At 31.7% G+C, this 12,167-nt stretch overlaps 1 protein-coding gene across 2 annotated transcripts in view; it reads left to right on the top strand.

The window, feature by feature from the left end:
• The window catches only part of LOC146530122 (roundabout homolog 2-like), a 53,634-nt gene that overhangs the window by 4,916 nt on the left and 36,551 nt on the right, over positions 1–12,167 (top strand). Inside the window, exon 1 of one of the 2 annotated variants that reach the window (XM_085200518.1) lies at positions 11,735–11,877. The exons of the other annotated variant lie outside the window; for it this stretch is intronic. The gene's annotated coding sequence lies outside the window, so the exon portion shown is untranslated. Of the gene's footprint in view, positions 1–11,734; positions 11,878–12,167 lie in introns of those variants that run through there. 2 annotated transcript variants of the gene reach the window in all.

Below are 12,167 nucleotides of genomic sequence, written 5' to 3'. Positions count from 1 at the left end.
GAACTCAAGGCTGCACTTTTGTTTTGTTACCAAAGTGAAGAAAATATTTTAATTTAATTTATTTCGACAAGTGAGAATCGAACCCGTAACCGTCGCGTTTACAATTACATGTTTAAGCCTTTGCACCAGGACGGCCTTAGATTAGAGCTCCCAGTAAATTGTCCTGGGAGTGTGAACTTTCACTGTCTGTACTGTGGCTGTTTAGAAAGATTATAGTATTCTCTAAAAAGAATATAAGCGTTAATTTAAATTTAATGTTAAAATCTTTTAATTTTATATTTAACTATTATGTTTAAGTTTAAAAGGTCAATATATATATAAAAAAAATTGGTTCTTTGTATATCCATTCTAAATTTTCTTCAATATTTCTCTATGTAAACATAAAATAGTAATAATAATAATGTTGAATTATTTATTTGTAAGTTTGTTGGTTTAGTTGGTGTTAAAGTGAAATATTTTTGTTCAAAAGATTGTCGTGTCGGTAGAATGTCATCAACTGTAGAATTTAAATAGTTAATTCAATTAATTTTAACAACTTCATTTGCATACTTTAATTGTGTTATTTATTTGTTTTAATATAATTAAAATAGTTATGAAAATTCCTTAGGGCTTTTTAATTAGGAAGCTAGTTGTTTTTTCTTAAAAACATTGTGTATTTTTTTTTATTTAGTCGTACATTTTGAGATCTTTCATATTACACAAAACAGTTCATTAGATTAGGTATAGTTATGTTTTATTTATCAAATTTAGGCTCTTCTATAGATAATATATTGTTAAAAAATAAAAAAAAAAATTAAAATAAGTTCTATAAAGCTTCTGTATGTTTATGTAAATATATCGATATCTCAGTTAGACTCAATTAAAAATAAATAACTTTAAACTCGGCAGAGGAAGTCACAAGGCAAATTTTGATATAAACTGCTAACGATACCAAAGCTGATAATTGATAACATGCAAAATGCATTTAGGAAGGTCAAGGCGACAACTGAACGTGAAAGCGGCAATTAGATTAGAGTCCCCGGTAAATTGTCCAGGGGGTGTGAACTTTCCCTGTCTGTACTGCAGCTGTTTAGAATTGGTTGTTTGTGGTTACTGCTTAGGTTTTAAGCTTCATCATTCATATTGCATAGAGAAGCCAAAGGGAATTTAGTGCCAAAATATTCCGTTTTCCGCTTTACGCTTGATTCCAGGAAATTTGGTAGCTGTAAGGTAGTAAGTAGGCCGCGCTTTATTTTGCTAGAGCGAGTAAATTAAGGATTCCATCCCCTCTTAAAGAAATGGTTTATTATTTATACTAGCGACCCTCCTGCGGCTTCGCCCGCTTTAACTACTGGATTATTCATGTAATGTATGTTTGCAAAGCACTTAAGATAATGTGAAAATTAATTAAACCCTAATGCAACCCGCATTTTTGTAGTTTCAATAAGGATTTTCCTATTGTTTTACACAGCAAGGATTTTTTGTAGGTACCGTAATTTTAAATCTGTGCTACTAATCTTTTCAAGTACTTATTAAAATATATTTAAATGACTATTTTTAGATAGTTAATTGACTATTTTTAAACGGAAGAAATTATAAACAAAAACCTACCTACTAATAACTACTACAAAAAATGTGAAACCAAATATATCGCGCTGAAATAATACATTCAACTCCAATTATCCAATACGTGCAAGCGCATCTAAATCTTCGTTGCTATAGAGGCAGGCGGGTTTTTTTTTTTCGAGCTTGTGGTTAATGCTGAAGGGGGTATTCTGTCCCTGGTGAAAAGCAAGCACGACGTGGCTGCCTGTGAGGAAAATTAAATAGATTGCATGGGCCGGGAATCGAAACCGGGCCGCCCGCGTGGCACGCGAGCATTCTACCACTGAACCACCGATGCGTGTAAGGCAGGCGGGCGCGGCGGACGCATGGCGAGTGGCGAGCCGTTTCGCAGCAAGGATTTTTTGATATTGTAACAACTTCTAAAGTATTTATTAAAATGAAAAAAAATAAAGGCAACTTTGGTCTACATTAAATGGCCGTTGGCCATATACTTATTTATATGCTGAGTGTAAAGGATAAGTGAAACTTGAGTAACATACGGCTGATGTGTCAACGGCGGGATGTGTCAAAAATTAAATGCGTTTTTCTGTAAAACTATTCGCAATTTCGAAATATTGTAAAAAGCAAATTTTATCTTAGTTTAACGTAGAAAATTAATAAAGTATTTTAAAGGATAAGGATTAATACTATTATGGAAAAATATCCCTCAAAATAAAAAATATATTGAAATTATTATTTTTAGACAGAAAAATGATCACTACACGTTATTCTTAAAAGATACGAATATGCTGTCGCGAACTTTTTTGTAGATCTTATTAAGAGGAACAATACTCCAGTACATTTTTTTCATGTAGTACTTACCATTAGAGCAGCGCATGCGCGAAAGTGTCTCAACTGGTAGGACTTTATATACATTTATCGTATTTATGTTAATTTACATAAGAATGTACAAATAATAAACTATATATAAACCTTCTACGAAAAACACTCGACTTAATGTTGAAGACCGCATCAAAATCCGTTGGGTGGTTTAGAAGAAGAAGAGTTAGAAACAACAGACAGACACGAAAAGCGACTTTGTTTTATAAGATATAGGATATTGATATTTTCATTTCTTCGTCCGGCGTTAAGTTCCACCAATCAACGAGCAATACCTCGAAAAAGTCGATGGTAACGGATAGACCGGAATCTCTTATCACTAGATTCTCTCTGGTTGGGTGCGTATCTAAGCGTATTATAGCTGATTTTTTAACTTTTCTATACATAACTACGATATTAGTACCTAACGTAAAATCGATACAATTAGAACTGCAAAATTAAAAGCAGCTTCACACTGTATCTAACACATAGCAGGGTAGGCGGAATTAACCTAGTGTTAAGACACTCGGTTTCTCTCTAAATAAATGTAATAAATATATTGTTTTGTGTTCTCCAAAGGCTTCCTTTAACAGAATAAAGCGACATTAGCATCGCAAAACTTTGAATACGGGTACCCGCTGCTTCCAAATAATCAATTCGCCACGCGTAGTGGTAAAAATATTTTGTCGTCCTTCCTCCGCAGTAATTTCTATTGCTCCAGTCCACCTATATAATACTTAACGCATTTTCGAGAATAACTGACAATAGAACTATGTAAAGTTTACCTGTCAATAACAAATTCTATGTCCACCTAATAAGGTACATTATTAATTGATTTTAATTTTTCAAACTGTCAATTGTATTTGCGTCGGGACGCGTGGGGTGCGGGTTCGTGATTTATATATGCCTTTTGTTTTTGGCTGTTTAGCCAGAGTCGCTATCAATGGTCTGCTATGAAGGTCGTTACTCTTGCATTGTAACACCAGTATTGTTTCTAACGACATCGTTAGTAAGGAAGCGGGTGGTCTTGAGAATTGAAATTCTATTGATGAGGTGATAAATCTTCACCTTGTGAAACGATTTTGGTAATTGTTTCGATTATATTGACATTTGTTTAGGAGTTTTTTTTTAATGTATTATATAAGTATTTTGTAGTAAACTTGTAATATCAATGCGTTTTGTTCAAAAACTTGGGCTTGCATCCAAAAAAATGGTGGTGGTAATCTATGACACCTGAGCCTCAAAAAGCACGTGGAGTTTCGGTGGCTGGTTGATTGACGGTTGCGTTGTGTGTGTTTGTTATTTAATACTGAGATTAAAATACAATTGAACTACATAGTTCAATTGCGAGAAATTCGGGACAAAATTCGTAAGAAAATTGCGCGCACATGTGTGCAGTTTCTTTTAGCTTCACGCTGTAATAAGACTAATAAATTAAAATTTGAGGCTAGTTGGCAAAGCGCGGCGTTAAGTTCTGTTACTCTACGTGCAATGCCTCGAGCATTTGGAGCGAAAGTGTTTTAATGGAAACAAAGTGTCCCAACACTAGGTTCCGATACAGCTTAAATCTGAAAAAAATAAAAGAAAAGTATCTGCAATGAGCCTCTTTTAGATTAATCTTGTTTTACAAAACTATTTAAAAGTTATACCTTTGTACATATTTACATAGTAGGCGGTTATAAAAATATATTATGCTTGTTATTGTATAGAAAAGTTATTCTCATATATAAAAAAAATATAGTCTTTTTTAAATTGTCCCATCTATGTTGATATATTGCTTTAGACACAACAAAAGAGTGTTCTAGTCCGTTTGTCAAAATAAAACGGTATCGGCCCACACTATATAGAGAATGTCACATTCACCAAAAATGTCACACGCATGGACGAATTACTAGTTTCCGAATAAACGACAAATCTAAGCAAAAAGAAGAAAAAAAGAAGCTTTGTAAACTCGGGTTTAATATCGAAATTGTAGAGCAGCTTTTACGTTTAAAAGTAAATCCGTTACATACAGTTTAGGCCTGTGAAGAATTATCAGTTCAGTTCAGTTCATCATTTGTTGTGTTTGAAGCGTGCTAGATGAGCACAGTTTATTTTGCCTTTGTCACGTTGTATGGAAATACACGAAAGAAATAGACCAATAGAAAGAAGGATAAAGTCCACGTTTATAGAATACATGTAAGAATCAACTTCATATATATAAAATTATATAATATGTGTTTGTTTATTTAATTAAATACTGAATTAAATATTGAAGCTTTATAATTTAAATGAAGGACAAATTTCGCTGAGAACAATTATAAAAGCCTTGAAACTATTCTTAAAATTTAATAAAATTTATTCATTTAATATTTAATTCCCTTTTAATTAGAAAATAAAAGATAAGCTCTCTCTAGATTATAAACAACCAGTTCAGTATATACAATATTAACATTAAAATGTCAGTTTTTTATAAATAATTCGTCTACAACAAAAACAGCGAAAATGCAAACAGTCTGCGTCATGTTTATCATGAAAAGTTATCAATTAGGTATATACCTAGTGTTAAAATTCTCCATTTTTCTCTTTCCGCCTGAATTTCAAACAATTCGTGAAGCTAAAAAAAACTATATAGGTTATTTAAAACTGTACAAACATTTTATTACCTAAAACCTGTGATCGGCTCAAAAACTTATTACAAAACCAAAATAGTATTGTTGTTGGGAGACGGGTGATCCGTGATGTCATCCATTGTGCGTCCCCGTGTTGAACAATAAGTTGACCATTGGAAACAAGCTTTTGTTGACGGCAGCTGAATATTTCTGTTGGCAATGACTATCAGACCGAAAGAAAAACTTCGTTCTTTGTGATCTAGATTTTCATATAATATTTGAGGGCATCTAGGCTATATGATTTAATGTTTTCCATTTGTATTTCCATATTGTTGGGGGTGAAGCTTTTATAGTCAAATAATATAAGAAAAGTCAATATAGTGACTTATATTATATAGTTCAACCATGATTTACTACTTGGTTTACAATTCTAGTTACTAAAGAATTTATAAAAATATATGAATAAAGAGATTTGTTTCTAGGTTATATGCCTTTTATTAAGGATGAAGAATTTGAGGCCAGTCGTGGCGCAGCGGCACAAACGTGTGACTGTAAACGTGGCAGGTTGTGGGTTAGATTCCCACTAGAGGAAACAAAATATTTAATATTGTCATTTTTTTCGCTGTGGTGTCGAGGAAAAGTGTGGCGTTGAGTTCCGCCACTCAACACGCAATGCCTCCAGAATTCGGTGGAAAGTGGGGAACGGAGTATCTCTGCAGTGTGCAGGATTCATCGTGAAGTTGAAGAATGTGACAGTTGTTTAAAAATACGATAAAAATAAAAGTAAAAACTTTATTTCAATAAAACTTACCATTTGTATTAAATGAGGAGGTTCGTTAAACACTAACATCATAAAGTATACCAGTATTAAATACTACACGCTGCTTTACAATATATTATTGCTCGCATATGAGGTAAAAGTGAATTATAGTTTACCATACAAAAGAATCCGTCGCTCGGATCGAGACTGTATTCAATAAAGTCAACAAAAAAATTCATTCAATGATTCCAACTTTATAGTAGCAGCGGACTCGTCATCATTCACCACGGGACGTTATTTTTTTCAATTTTAGATCTTTTTACATTAATCATTATATTAAATTTTTTTTTCTATAAAAAGCTGTTCATTGTCAAATGGAAAACCTGGACATCTCTTAAAATGACATTAAAAGAATTATGAGTAGAATTGATAAATATAAGAACTTGTACAGAAAAATGCTGCAATTCAACAAAACATTGATGGTTTTACGAAAATGGCATAAAAAATCAATAGATGAATCCACCATTGATTTTTTAGTCCTCTTTTTTGAACAATGGCGTGGACTTTTGCTTTCTCTCAGCCAAATAACCTCTCAGCGTTAACGAAGCAAGCAATAAAGAGACAGAATTAAAAGGTACTGAGTGAAGTGCCCTCTAACAGAGACATTTCATTAACACTACTACTATAATGAGGTAGGAGTGAAAGTTGGAACGGATCCAGAATATCTGGTAAACATTCAGGAATGTAATTGAGGTTAACATTTTAAAGCAACTTACTGAAACTATTCAGCCACTTATCCTGAACAGTGTTTTAAAATTATTTTTTTAACTGTTTGATATTATGAAACAAAAAAAATTATTGAATTATTATAATATAGCTGCTGGTGCTATAAAAATATAATTTAATCATAAAAATAGAATTTTTTAGCTTCACATTGTATCCCGTACATAGTAGTCTAGGCAGACAGAACCTGGGGACCTAGAGTCAAGACACTCTGTTCCCCATTAAAACACTTCCGTTCTTCACTTTCCACCAAATTCTTGAGTTCTAGAGCTTATTGATTCATGACGGCCTAAAATGGTGGGATAATTAATAAAATAATAAATAAGCAAAAAGTTTATTAGGAAAATGTATCGCTGATAACAAAATGTATTTTACTACGGAAATACTATAGCAAAGTATAATTATATTAATATCCATATTTAGTTTTCCTATCTAGTGCCTTTTAATCTTTATTAAAGATACCCGGTCGCAACTGTCCAGTCGCTGGCTCTCTATATTTTGTTTGAAATTCCCAAAGCTCACGAGAGTTATCAGCACACAGGCAGATTACACAGCTTTGCTGTAATTAAACATTCTATGGAAGCTTTGGAGCGATTTATCCTTTTTACGTATAAAAGTTTTGAATTTTATATAAATATAAGCTTATCTAAGCATTATGATAATGTGAACAAAAGTAGACATATCGTGAAATCTTATTGCATTTTATAAATATATTTTTTCAAAAGTTATAATGTTTTAGTTAATTGTAACTGCAGGAGGGGTAATGGTTGAATGATGGAAAATCTTATATTACTATTGTCGTTTCTTTATTCTGGAATACGAGACGAGTCCCAACTTGAGATGCCATTTTCATAACAGATTATTAAAACGGCATATCAAGATCGATCTCAACGTTGAGAGAGTAAAGTAGAGTATCAGTGTCTTAACCTACCTACCATGACGTATGTACAAAAAAGGGTAAAACTGAAAAAACCTATTTATTTCATTATTTTCTACCTTTTTAAAAAATATTGGCATGAAGTACATTTACGTTACGTTATATACAAGGAATTAAAGCACATTTCCACTTAAGCACTTAGACTAAGAGTTTAAACGAGTTAACTTCACGCGGCATGTGGCTGTTAGGTGTCGAGAGCAAAAAATTTCACGAGTAAATAATTAGTCACCCTCTTTAATTAACGTTAATGTTTTCATGTCATTGTGTGACACCTGAGCTGTGGAATACGCGAATTGAAAAATATTATAAGTTTAGGTTGTAGGTATGTATATGAAATATAAATATTTATTAAATTTAATATAAAGAATTATCTTTAATTTATGTAAGTTTTATGTGCAATAATGTATATTGTATTGTATTGTTTGTTGTAAGACAGTAAAAGTATGAGAACAAGGATCAATTGTATTTGGTAGGCTTTGCCTTTATTAGACTAATGGTAGAGCAAAGTTCTGCTCTCAGATTCAGAGCCATATCTTAAAATAAAATCAAAAAATTAAAAAACTGGTTTTTACTGTTCTGTTTCCCACTTTTCAGAGATGCCCGTGTTAAGTCTCAAAGCTGCGCACAAATACTAATAATTGAACATATTATATTTATTTTGGTTAAAAATCGTATTTCTTCAATATATATTAAATAGATACATATTTTATCTTCCTCTATACACAGGAACACATCTATTTTTATTTACAGGAAAATATCTATTTTTATATTTGTGCCAATACTTGCGTCGGTATAACAAATGAACAAATATAGCATAACACTCGCTTTATAAAATGAAGCAGTAAAATCTTTTTTACAACCATATATGGTAAACGGCGCCACGAGCTTAAAATCTCCATAGAGCTACTAGATTTTGTAAGCTTAACTCGCCACCAGGGATTATTCTCTAGATTAGTTTAACATGTTAACTTAACGATTAATTTGTCTGTTAACGCAACAGTCAGTCTAAAAGGACATGAAAGCGGCTTTTCCTAGAACAAAAGTCATTAGAAAATATTAACTAAATGTTATCTAGGTGTGTTGTTGTGAGATATTCAATATTAGCATATGAGTACGTTTGTTAAGATGGTCTGATTAGATAGGGTGGGTGAGATAATGGATTTCTCGTTTTAGTTGGCCTCACTCTACCTTCTATTCGTATTCAAATGAAGGTGGTAAGGTAAAAATTGAAATATTAGTAGATAAAAAAACCAATTTCGGAAAAATTACAGTAACACATTCTGTTCCCATTAAGACACTTTCCAACACTTCCGTTATCCACTTGCCGTCGAATTTTCAAGTCATTCTCAGTCACTAGAACGAGGAAGTTAAAATATTATTCCCTGAGTAGGAATCGACAACGACAATGCCTGTGCATCTGTGCCACGGTAGCCTCAAAGTAATATTTTATTTTAGAGTAAAAATTAATTAAATAATAAAATATTTGCTTAATACCTCAATTTAGCAAAGAGAAAAATTTAAGCTATTTGAGTTACTCCTTTCTTTACTTTACGTCCATTTAAAGGTATTACGTGATGAGTGGCGGAAATCAACGTCTAACTTTGTTGTTTGGTTGTCGCTAAACCGGGAAATACGTATATTATATGTAAATTTATATATCCTCCCCGAATAGAATATGAGGCTGTTTTAGCTTAGTGGAATTATGTCTGAGATTAGATGTGCTGTCGATGACGCTTCTCGCTGTATCACGCACTCCGCAGGGTAGGCAGAGGGAACCTAGAGTGAGAGCTACGTCTGGCCTCAAGTTAATAATTGATTTTATAAATAACTAAACAAAATCTAAACTAAACTAAATCAAAATGATATTTTATTATTAAAAAAACAATCAATACATTTATTATCAAAGACCTAAGCCTTAAAAATCGATGGAATAGTCCGACATTCAACTAGGAACATGATAAGAAAAAAAACCTTCTATAACATAGCGTCATAAAGCTTGACTGCTGTTGCCATATCATGATTCTTCTATCACTCAATGCCACTTTAAACACTTGGAATAAAACCACCCGTCATATGGACATCAATTTGTCATTTCACCCGCATCTTATGTTTCTGAAAGGTACTTATTATTGATTAAGATGCAAGTTCCAAGACGCTAAGTGAAACGGCAAAATAAAGATAAATGTGGACACTAGATCTGGTTTATGTTAGTGTCGTCGTTTTAGTGTCTGTTTAGTATTTATTTATTGTATAAGAAATTCACAGTTTCAAGCATCTGTTTTATTTGCAACATGTGTGGACAGAAACTTCCTTGTTAATAGATGTTGGGTGTATAAGGCACATAGGATTTGTTTAATCAAACTGAGAATATATCAATAATGTAAAGGCTCGCTAAAACTAGAATTGACATGTCGAAGAATTTACCTTCCTATATATGATTTTAAGGAACTTCTTGTTTGTTGTACATTTATTTTTTTAAGGAAAATATACGTGGTAAATATGAGTATAATCTAACTCAGGTTAGTTGTTATAGTTCTAAGAACCCTAACAAAAGTGAAAAGTTATAGCATAAAGATGAACACTCAAAGAAAATTAATTATTTTTTTTCATAGGTTACTATTTATAGTAATAAATTAATATTTTAACATAATTATTCTTAAGAACTGCATTCAAAAACACATTAATAAAAACAATATACAGATAATAAATGGATAAATTTTAGGAAATAATATAATAATAATTAATAGCCTTTTTGCAGATAATTAATAGGTTCACATTCAAAGTTTTATTATATATATAATTTGACTCTATAGTAGAGCATGTACAGCCGAGTAGTCAAGTGCAAAGCAACTTTAAGACTTAAGGCAACTGAGTCTGCGCGTTTCGGTAACTTATTAAACTAGTTATTTCAACCAACTCTAACTATATTTATATCCTATATTTCAAATATAAATAGGTTTTAAGTACATTATGGTTTTATATAATCTATGGTACACATTTAACATTAATTAACATAATACTAGTTGACACAATGGCTAAAATTCTATATAGATAAAGCATAATTTTTAAATGGACAGAAATCAGAAAATTATACTTTTCCACAAAATTATGAAAATAAAAGAAAATCTGAAAGAATATTTCCTAAATTAAAATTAGAAAAGAAAAGAGAATTGATTGTTTTATCATTTTATTCTCCATAAAAAAAATTAAAACTAGTGTCTCCATTAAAACTAAATTATAACAAGAGAAATTCCAATAGATATAAACTATCCTAGTTACAGTTAGTCCGCACAAAACTTCACAGTAGGCAGTTAGACACGGAACTAAAATTAAACTTGATCGATACGGATTATATCCAGCTTCCAGTGCACAGACATTGCAGACATTTTATTAATAGAACACCTATTGCCTCTAGCAGCTGCTATTTACTGATGGCAGCATGAGCTAGCGCTATTGCAATTTAGAAATTAATTATTAAACTTATATATTTCTTTTGTTTCACTGTATTCAGTATACGAGTATAGCAGGGTAGGAAGGCAACGCAGCGTTTAACTCTAGGTTCTCTCTGTCAACTTCATATATGAGAGATAAAGTGTGAATGAAGATGAAGATTTTTAAGCGTCACCTGTATCCCACACAGCAAGGTAGGCAGAGAAAACCTAGTGTTAAGATACTCCTTTCCCATTTTCCGCCGAATTCAGAGTGGCGAAACTTAACGCCGCGCTTTGCCTTTACACCAGAGCTAAGAAATGAAAATATTAAATATTTCATTTCCTCGAAAGGGCATCGAATCCACAACCAACCTGGCTAGACTAACTAAACGTAGGGTACGTTTTTATTTGTAAAATACAAAACATTATTTTGTACTTACGAGTATATTTACCTGAGAGCATAATAATAAATTATATCAAAATGTTAAATTAAAAATAATAACCAAAATGTACCAAAATAAGCAACAAATCAATTGATATCAATATTAAAAGTATTTTCCATAAACCAAAATGAATTTCAGATACAAAATTGGAAGCTGCATTCTAAACTATACTCATATACATATAATAAATATGAACTGCAATACCATGAGTTAATTAAAACAACCAATTACACCTCTGTACTCTATTGTTTCAAAAATCACCTCTATCGACGCTTTTTGGACGTTTATTATACCTTTATGGGTACATCCCTATAGGGTTGATTTACCCCCGTGCCGTCGTCTAGACCGCCGGCCAGACCAGTACAGCTTTGGCTATGGGCGGGGAAGGACGTCTCTATATAGAGTTTGACGCGAGTTTTGAAACGTGTGTTGTGTTTTGTGTTTTCTTTATAAATCGACTGGTTTTTTTTTTATTTGGTGATTCGTACAATTTGATTTATTTGTATGTATATGGATATAAGGCTGCTATGTAAGTATTAAAGATTGCTAATATAATATTAGTTAAATTTATATTTGCTTTCCTATTTTTTTTTTTAATTTTTGATTTACTTTTCTGTTTTATATTTATTATTATTATATATGTTTTATTATTTGGGATATTTAGATAATTTATATTAATTTATTTCATATTATTTCACTGATATTCGATCAATTAAAAACATATTGTAATACGGTTAGGTCCTTTCCCGCAATCATAGCGCATTGTTGTGATAAATTTAATTCTAGCTCTAACAATTGATTATTATGATGAATATTTTT

The sequence above is a fragment of the Heliconius melpomene genome, chromosome 17, assembly GCF_056956725.1.
Source record: "Heliconius melpomene rosina isolate 202511_hmr_F chromosome 17, ASM5695672v1, whole genome shotgun sequence".
NCBI lineage: Eukaryota > Metazoa > Arthropoda > Insecta > Lepidoptera > Nymphalidae > Heliconius > Heliconius melpomene.
This window is presented reverse-complemented; position numbering and strand designations above follow the sequence as displayed.